The sequence below is a fragment of the Coenobita brevimanus genome, chromosome 89 (assembly GCF_032717465.1).
Source record: "Coenobita brevimanus isolate Jiangsu-jjx chromosome 89, ASM3271746v2, whole genome shotgun sequence".
NCBI lineage: Eukaryota > Metazoa > Arthropoda > Malacostraca > Decapoda > Coenobitidae > Coenobita > Coenobita brevimanus.
This window is the reverse complement of record NC_137042.1, coordinates 16,550,097-16,560,542: the sequence shown is the minus strand read 5'-3', so window position 1 is coordinate 16,560,542 and position 10,446 is coordinate 16,550,097.

Here is a 10,446-nt window from a genome sequence, read left to right as displayed (position 1 = left end):
GGGGTGTGAAAGGAAGGCGTGAGGGTGTGATGGAAGGTGTGGGGGGGTGAGGGAGGAAATGGGGATGTGCGGGAGGATATGAGGGGGGGAGGGAAGGTGTGGGGGTGTGAGGGAAGGTCTGGGGGGGGGTGTGAGGGAGGATATGAGTGTGTGAAGGAAGGTGTGGGGGTGTGAAGGAAGGTGTGAGGGAGGATATGAGTGTGTGAAGGAAAGGTGTGGGGGTGTGAAGGAAGGTGTGAGGGAGGATATGAGTGTGTGAAGGAAGGTGTGGGGGTGTGAGGGAGGATATGAGTGTGTGAAGGAAGGTGTGGGGGTGTGAGGGAGGATATGAGTGTGTGAAGGAAGGTGTGGGGGTGTGAAGGAAGGTGTGAGGGAGGATATGAGTGTGTGAAGGAAGGTGTGGGGGTGTGAGGGAGGATATGAGTGTGTGAAGGAAGGTGTGGGGGTGTGAGGGAGGATATGAGTGTGTGAAGGAAGGTGTGGGGGGGTGAAGGAAGGTGTGAGGGTGTGAAGGAAGGTGTGGGGGTGTGAGGGAGAATATGAGGGTGTGAAGGAAGGTGTGGGGTGTGAAGGAAGGTGTGGGTGTGTGAGGGAGGATATGGGGATTTGAAGGATGGTGTGGGGGTGTGAGGGAGGATTTGAGCGTGTGACGGAAGGTATAGGGGTGTGACTGAAGGTTTGGGGGTGTGAGGGATGATATGGGGGTGTGAAGGAAAGTGTGAGGGATGATATGGGGGTGTGAAGGAAGTTGTAGGGGTGTGAAGGAAAGTGTGAGGGTGTGAGGGAGGATATGAGGGTGTGAAGGAAGGTGTGGGGTGTGAGGAGGATATGAGGGTGTGAAGGAAAGGTGTTGAGGTGTGAGTAGAAGGGACTGAAATGTGTGAGGGAGGATATGAGGGTGTAAGGGAAGGTGTGTGGGTGTGAGGGACGGTGTGGGGGTGTGAAGGAAGGTGTGGGGGTGTGAGGAGGATATGAGAGTGAGAGGGAAGGTGTGGGGTGTGAGGGAGGATATGTGGGTGTGCAGGAAGATGTGGGGCTGTGATGGAAGGTGTGGAGTGTGAGGGAAGGTGTGGGGGTGTGGTGTAAGGTATGGGGTGTGAGGAAGGTGTGGGTGTGTGAGGGAAGGTGTGGGGGTGTGTTGGAAGGTGTATGGGTGTGAGGGAACCTACTGCTATATTATAAGGTTAAACGAGTCCGCACTTCTTCCCCTTCTTCGTTGCCCCTTATTTTAAATGCTTAACTTGAGTTTGCTGTTTTATACATTTTCTGTTACTTAAGCCAACTGACGTCACACACAAGCCACGCCTCCCTGTGCCCTGATGGAAAGTGATCCGACTTTAGCAGAAGGAACAGTCTTTCTAAGGGGTACTTGATGCGAGGGCAACATTTTTCTAGATCTAGGGCTTTTTCAGGCGCCGATACTGCTCCTTTTATAGGATACTGACCAAACTTCGGGAGTCATTCAGGTAGGACCCTACCACGTTCGAGCTGTCTGTTGTTTTCACGATGCTGTCGAAGAAATCATCCCCCTCTGCATTGCCAAATATCCGGTCTCCCTCACCATCGCCGCCAACTCCTGTCTCTTAGTGTTCCAGATTTGCAATCGCACGTCTGATATGATTTGTGATTTGTCTCACTGAAGCCTCATCTGTCTGGAACAACAGTTTGAAGCGAGGAGTGAGCACCGTGGCCATTCTTCTTTATCTTATTAGCATCTGTTCATAATATTTTTGGCATTTTGGGGGACAAAATATTTGAAGAATATGGCAGTTTCTTTTTGTAGTAATAAAAGGAACACAGTAAACTCTAATATATACCATAAAATTTACATGCTTCATTGAAAACGCACTCACACATGCATGCCTATGGGCGGCCACGGCACACACACACACACACACATATATATACACGCGCGCGCGCGCACACACACACAGCAAAAATGTTTAAAAACTGATGAAAATTTAAAACTTCCAGAATCGAATACCAGTTTAAGCAAACTTTTTCACCGTACCATTTTAATCGTTTTCCAGTCACTCAAACTTTCTGAAGAACCATTTTAAACGTTTAAATGTTTAAACGATTAAACATTTCTGTGTAGGATTAAGATGCGCTTTTGCAGTCTACCATCTTCCTTTTAGAGGACAGGGAAGGAGATGATGACTATTTGTATAACCGGGTAGCTCCACCGCCCAGTGATATCGGTACCACCACATGAAAGCATCCCTCTCCAATCCCAACCGAGAAGGTATAGGTAGCCAATGCGTCCAAGCGAGAGTGTTATCTAATGTCTTAACACTCGGGCTCCAATGGCTTGCTCATAATAAAATCGTCTGGTGTTAGGTGGAATAAACACACAGATGCTCGATTTCTCTTTACCTGAAAAGTTAATGGTGACAGCGATAATTCCTAGGCTCCTATGACTCACTGAAAATAAAATCTCTACGTCCTTTGTTTACGATTGGTCCTTCCAACAAGTCTGATCCAAGTAGAATAAGTCCTATTAGAATATTATTTTGACTGCCCGGTGACCTTGACTTTGATGGCCTGTTCTTTAAATTGAATCCCTTCACCCTTGCGTTATCTGGAACTCTCCCACAAGTTTAGTCTAAATCGGATCAAAACTGCTTACGTTGACCTTGCTGCGTGATCTTGACCTTTGACCTGTCCCTCTAACTGATTTTAACTGACTGTGTTTACCATCAAATTCTTCATTGTTGCATAGTCCTGAACCTCCCCCACTCTCTCTCTCTCTCTCTCTCTCTCTCTCTCCGGAACGCAAACTTCTCTCTGTCTGCTTAACGCCAGACGCCCTAATCCTGTACTAATTAATCTGTCCGAAATAATCCTTCATACACAAATGGCTCTCCTAAGTTACCTGTTACCTTAGCTCACTCGGGTCGTAACTAGGGTATTAAAAAAGGGATAGCTAATTGATAGCCAACTCTAACTACGGAGTGGACTTAGGAGAACTTTATACGTAGGTCTGTGAGTATTATCCCTCTTGGTGACCAGGATTACTTTTGGGGGAGCCAGTGTCATCCTGGCCACTCCACTGGTTGCGTCACTGAGCCCACACATTTTGTTTTGTTTTCTTTTTTTAGAGGAAGGAAAAACAAAGAAAAAAAACAAGTCCATGTGCCTAAAGGCATCCTCCATTCATAAAATATTTCAGGAAGTGAATTCCAGTGAGTAACCATACACGCACAGGGGAGCCCGTCCGGGAACCTGAAGAAGCCTGCCTCAACGAACAATGCTGTGCCCACACACCATTCAATCGGCCTCAAGTCTCTGAGCTCAGTTGCAAGAGAAACGCCGTGGCGTGAGGGTGATCCATGGACGCTTCGCAGCCCACAGATGCCCTATATTGCAAATAATAGAAAGAGGAAGAAAACACGGACCAAATGGGCAAAAGATTGGTTGATGAGGAGTACATTGTCCCATCTGACTCTGTTGAAAGAACTGCAATGCGAGAAAAATGACGCAAAACTGACGCCTGACGGCCTGCGGTACCCCACACACGCTCAGTTTGCCTGAACCTGACCGGAGCCTACCACGAAAATCGGGCCGGCCTCGTCAGGCCACCGGATGGGCTCGCCTGTCCGTGTATGGCCAGCTTAGTATTATAAACAGAGGTTCTGCAGTGTGGGGGAAGAGAGTGAGTTCATGGGCGCTCCCAGCTGCCCGAGTATTTCGGGAGAAATTGTGAAGGGGAGGCACAATTGAAGCTAGGTCGTCAGAGCACTTACAGTACAGTAAAAATGTCGCTAAAGTAGTGCTAAAGATGCAATATCTCTACATACTGATAATGGAGGAAGGTCCTGCGTAATGGCAGAATTATTGATTAATCTAATGGCTTTATTTTGAATTTTATCCACCTGCTTCAATGCAACCACTCCTCGTCCACTCCACAGTGGCGAACAGTATTCGATCTGAGAACGCACATGACTTTCGTATATTGTGGCCAACTGCTCGTCAGTGAAGAATTTATGAATTCTGTACAGAAGTCCCAATTTTTAGGAGCATTTGTAACGAGGGATTTAACATAAGCTGTCCAGCTTAGTTTGGTGTTTAGTGTGACACCTAGGATATAAGTTGTAGTGATATGGCAATATTGACATCATTTAAAATTATGTGCGAGTCTGAGGGATTCTTTCTGTTGGAGAAACTAATGTATTTAGTTTTCTGAGCATTAAATGAGACCAGTTGTCCCGATTGATTAATTTTTGAAAGGTCCTGGTTCAGAGAAATTCCTGTTTATTTGGGAATTTATAATATCAGATTGTGTAAAGGATGTATTAATTAATGTGAAAGAACTATGAAGTGTCGAGTCATCAGCATAAGAGTGTATTGGGTTGTGAGTGACAGATAGATCATTTATATGAATGAGAAAGTGGGTTGGGGCCAAAACTGATCCCTGAGGTACTCCAGCATTCATAGAATGAAACTGGGAATAAATTCCATCTAGCATGACCAGTATTTTTCTATTATGACGGTAAGATGAAATTTGAGAAACCAGTGATGCAAGGTCATAGTGTGACATCTTAGACAATTTGGCCTGGTGCCATACTCTGTCAAATGCTTCTGAAATATCGTGCTATTGTGTTTGCTGTTGTGTGTGGTCTATAAGTATTATCGCTCTAGGTGACCAGGATTACTTTTGGGGGGAGCCAGTGTCATCCTGGCCGCCCCACTGGTTGCGTCACTAAGCCCACACATTCTTGTTTTTTGCATCTTATTACAGTATCCACTGTGCATTTCTTTCCACTCCCCGTATATACTCCAAACCTTGTACACACACACACACAAACCGAGGCACCAAGAGAGAGCAGATGCACGTCGACACCGCTCTATACCTGGCCAACTTGGCCAGCGGCATTACCTAAATTTGTATCTTTAGATGAGTCAAGCTCTGTACAAGGTTAGACTAAATGGTGTTCTAATATATATATTAAAAAAAAAAAAAAAAAAGTTTTAAGTAAGACTTGGTCAAACAGAAAAGTAAACAAGCAGCACAAGAATGCGCACAATCAGCTGATCGTTGTTTAGTTTACAATCTGCCCCAGGGAATGTATTATATGCGCCTTTAGTACTGCAAAATGACCACATACTTTAGTAAAACAAATTTGGACAAGAAAAGGGATAAAGGTAGAAAGCAGGATGATGATTTCTACCAAGAACTGGTTGAAGTGGAGACTCACAACAAACTGGTTGAAAGAGTACATAGGTTAGAGACGGCTTTTCAGAATGAGATTGATGAAATTAAGAAATAGATGCACTTGCAAAAGGAAGAAATAGAAAAATTAGGGAAGGAAGTCAACAAAAAAGAAACAACCATAAATGAGCTAACAGTTGAAGTGGGTACACTTAGGAGAAAAATTAGTGAAATGGCATATACAGTAGTCAACCACGAGAGTATTATGGAAGAGTTCAAAAATGATACAGAGACATTTAGGCAAGTAACCAATCTGATAGATCAGAGCAGTGATATTGAGAAGATAACACAGGTGAATGAAACTGTGCAAAGCTACAAAAATGATGTAGTAACCACTTATGCTGAAATGGTGAAAGTAAAGAAAGACTTGGAAACAAGGGTGGAAGAAAGAAGCATTAAAAAGGAAGTGAAAAGAATAATCCAAAACAATCCTATGTTAGAGATTCAGTAGCTATTAACAAATCTACAGTAATCACTGGTATAGAAGAGAAAAAAGTAAAAAACAAGATCTCAAGAGACAAAAAGGAGATGGCAAATGTAATGGGCATATTGAAAGAAGTATCAGAGGAAATCTGTAGTAAAGACATAGAGGAACACTAAAGGTTAGGGAAATACGAGAGAGGCAAGTCAAGACCCTTAAAGGTAACCTTCCAGAGTGTAAACACCGTGGAGGAGATATTAAAAAATGCAAAGAACCTTATGGAAAAAGAGGAGTTCAAAAATGTATGGATAAAAAGATGCTTAACACAAGAGGAACTGGAATTACTGAAAGAAAAGAAGGAGGAAGCAAAAACAAAAAATGAGGGAAGATCAGAGGAGGAGAAGAATACATTTTTTTTTACAAAGTCATTGGATTGCAGGTACGAAAGTGGTACATAAACAGGAGGGAATAAAAAGGAGGAAGGTAGAACCAAATCATGATAAGTATATAAACAAGATGATTAAGTTGATGTATGCAAATGTGGATGGAATGGAATGATTATGTCAGAGAAAATGAACCACATATAATATGCCTAACTGAAACAAAATTAACACCAAGGATATCGAATGAGATCCTAAACTTAGAGGAATATAATATACGGAGAAGAGATAGGAACTTAAAAAAAGGAGGAGGAATTATAATATTAACTAAGAAAAATCTAAAAGTCAAAGAAATAGAATTAGATATACCCTCACAAATAGAACTGATTCCAGTAGAGATAAATACATCTGAAGGGAAAGTAATTGTAGCCAATTTGTACATGCCACCTAGATCAAACACATGGGAAAGAGATGAACATGAGGACCTGGCGGAAAGTACAATTCAGAGTTTAAGAGCATTACTACATAAAATGGAAGAGAAATCGAAAAAAATTGTACTAACTGGAGATTTTAATACAAATATAAATTGGAATACTCTAGATATAATAAGCCAAGAAAGCTGTTGGGACCAAAAGCTCCTGGATCTTGTGCAAGAGTTTTTCCTAACGCAACATGTAAGGGAAAGCACCAGAAAAAGAGGACTCGATGTGCCCTCAATGCTAGATCTTATATTTACTAGGCAAGAAAACGATGTTGACAATTTAAGATATCACCCTCCATTCGGCAAAAGCGACCATGCAGTACTAAATAGCAATTTCAGGATTGCATATGACATAGATAACAGCAATGAAAGTTACAAAAAGAGCCTAAACAATAAAAAGGGAAAGTATCCTGACCTAAAGAAGTACTTCTTAGAAATTGATTGGGAAAAGGAGCTTAGAGGACAAGATTTAAATGCTATATATGAACAATTCTGTGAACTTTATGAAACAGGAGTCCAGAAGTACATGCCACAGCACAAGGAAGCAGATAAGAAAATAAAAAAATGGTTCAATACAGAATGTAAAAAATCAAAAGAAAAAAGAGATTTGTTGTGGAATAGATACAGAAGACACAATAGCGAAAGGGCATATAATAATTACAAACAGACAAGAAACGATTATACAAGAATAAAGAGGGAAGCCCAAAAACAGTTTGAGGAGGATATCATAAATAAAAGCAGTGATCAACAAAAGCTATTTTACAGTTACATAAGAAGCAAAATCAAAGTAAAAGATGAAATACAATCCATTACGGACGATGGAATTACCTATACACAAGAGAAGGATATTTGTGAAGCACTAAACAAGAATTTCCAATCAGATTTTACAGAGGAAAAAAATTTTGAGAGGGATTATGTGGAAAATGCATGCCCACACATACTACCAGATATACAAACATCAGAAAAAGAAATACAGGAGGAGCTATGTAAATTAGACAAAGGAAAAGCAAATGGTCCTGATGAAATTTCATGTTGGGTGCTACGTGAATGTGCAAAGGAGTTAAGTAAACCATTATTTTTAATTTTCAAGAAATCCTTGAGTCAAGGTAAACTACCTGATATTTGGAAGAAAGCAAACATTGTTGCCTTATTCAAGAATGGGAATAGACAAAATCCAATCAACTACCGACCAGTATCACTGACCAGTGTTGTAAGCAAAGTATTAGAAAAGCTTATAAGAAAAGCTTGGGTAAATCACCTAGATGAACACAATATGATAACAGAAAGACAGTTTGGTTTCAGAAAAGGAAAATCATGTGTTACTAATCTGTTGAGCTACTATGACACAGTAACAGACACATTACAGGAAAGATAAGGATGAGTGGACAGTATCTATTTAGATTTCAAGAAAGCATTTGACACAGTACCACACCAAAGACTTCTATGGAAACTGTACCATCAAGGAGGAATTCGAGGCAAACTGTATTGTCGGATGCAAGATTTTCTCATGAAAAGAGAAATGAGAACAGTACTAGGGGGAAATTACTCATCATGGGTGAAGTACCACAGGGCTCAGTGCTGGCACCAATCATGTTTTTCCAGTAACACTGGAAATGAAAGCTATCTAAATATGTTTGCAGATGATGCAAAAACACAAAGGAGAATTACTAACACAGACTCTTGTAAAGAGCTACAAGAAGAATTAAATAAACTTTATGAATGGAGTAATACATAGCATATGGAATTCAATGTGGACAAGTGTCATGTAATCAAGTTTGGTAAAAGTGGAAAAAGACCTGATTGGGATTATATTTTAGGAAATAAAACCCTACACACATCAGAAAGAGAGAAAGACCTATGTGTGATTGTCAATAACAGACTATCTCCAGCTGACCACATCAGTCAGAAGGTACGGAACATGTATACACTACTTGCCAATATGAGAATACCGTTTACATACATAAATGAAGACATGTTAAGAAAGATAACATGATTCATCAGACCAACCCTGGAGCATGCATCAGTAGTCTGGAGTCCTGATATCAAAAAACACATAGACAAGATTGAAAAAGTTCAAAGGGCCGTTACAAGATGGGTACCAAGCTTAAGGGATCTAAGCTACGAAGAGAGACTAAATAAACTGAATCTACCAACACTACAGGAGAGAAGGAAAAGAGGTGACATGATTATGCTATGTAAATGCATATCAGGGAAGGAGAAAATTGACATAAACGATTACTTAACCTATGGGGAAGCATCAGCAAGAGGACACTGCAAAAAATTGCACAAGAAGAGAGGTGATAAAGACGTAAGGAAATTTAGTTTCCCAATTAGAGCAATTGATCAGTGGAATGCCTACCGAATGAAATAGTGCGTGCCAAACAATTCACAAATTTAAGAATATGTACGATAAATATGGTTTAAGACACGGGACAGTACGAGCTTGACTCATTCCTGTAAAGAAACAATTAGGTAAGAACAATTAGGTAAGAACATACACACGAGGCACCGAGGAGAGCAGATACACGCCGCCAGAGCTCCATACCCGGCCAACTTTGGCCAGTGACATTACCTAAATTAGTATCTTTATATGAGTCAAGCTCTGTACAAGGTTAGACTAAATGGTGTTCTAATATATATATATATATATATATATATATATATATATATATATATATATATATATATATATATATATATATATATATATATATATATAAAGAAGTTTTAAGCAGAACTTGTTCAATCAGAAAAGAAAACAAAGTAGTGGAAGAATGCGCACAATCAGCTAATCGTTTGTTTAGTCTACAACTGCCTCAGGGAATGTAAGTACTATTTGTGCTTTTAGTACTGCAAATTGACCACATACTTTAGTAAAGCAAATTTGGAAAAGAAAAGGGATAAAGGTAGAAAGCAGGATGATGATTTCTACCAAGAACTTGTTGAAATAGAGACTCATAACAAAATGGTGGAACGAGTACACAGACTAGATATGGCTTTTCAGAATGAGATTGATGAAATTAAGAAACAGATGCACTTGCAAGAGGAAGAAATTGAAAAATTAGGAAAGGAAGTCAACAAGAAAGACACAACTATAGATGAGCTAACAGCAGAAGTGGGTACACTTAGGAGGAAAATTAGTGAAATGGCAAGTACAGTAGTCAACCATGAGAGTATTATGGAAGAGTTAAAAAATGATACAGAGAAAATTAGGCAAGTAAGCAGTCTGATAGACCAGAGCAGTGCTACTGAGAAGATAACATAGGTGAATGAAGCTGTGCAAAGCTATGAAAATGATGTGGAAACCACTTATGCTGAAATGGTGAAAGTAAAGAAAAACTTAGAAACAATGGTGGAAAAAAAAAAAAGCTTTAAAAAGGAAGTGAAAAGAATATATATATAGTAAGTGAGTTTTATGCCAGGTACCCCTTTTTTGGATAAGGGCTAAGGCGTTGCCCCTGGGTAGAGGACTTTGGTTTGGAGCGTGTAGCATTTTATGACCGGATGCCCTTCCTGATGTCTACCAATGACCCTTGGGTGGATTCGATCCTCCGACCCTTCGGTCAGAGCGGAGCGCTCTAACCCAGTGAGCCACGGCTGCTACAAAACAATCCTATGTTAGTCAGAGATTCAGTAGATATCAACAAATCTATAGTAATCACTGGTATAGAAGAGGAAGAATTAAAAAACATGATCTCAAGAGACAAAAAGGAGATGGCAAATGTAATGAGCAGATTGAAAGAAGTATCAGAGCAAATCTGTAGTAAAGACATAGAGGAACACAAAAGGTTAGGGAAATACGAGAGAAGCAAGTCAAGACCTCTAAAGGTAACCTTCCAGAGTGTAAACACCGTGGAGGAGATGCTAAAAAATGCAAAGAATCTTATGGAAAAAGAGGAGTTAAAAAATGTATGGATAAAAAGATGCCTAACACAAGAGGAACTGGAATTAC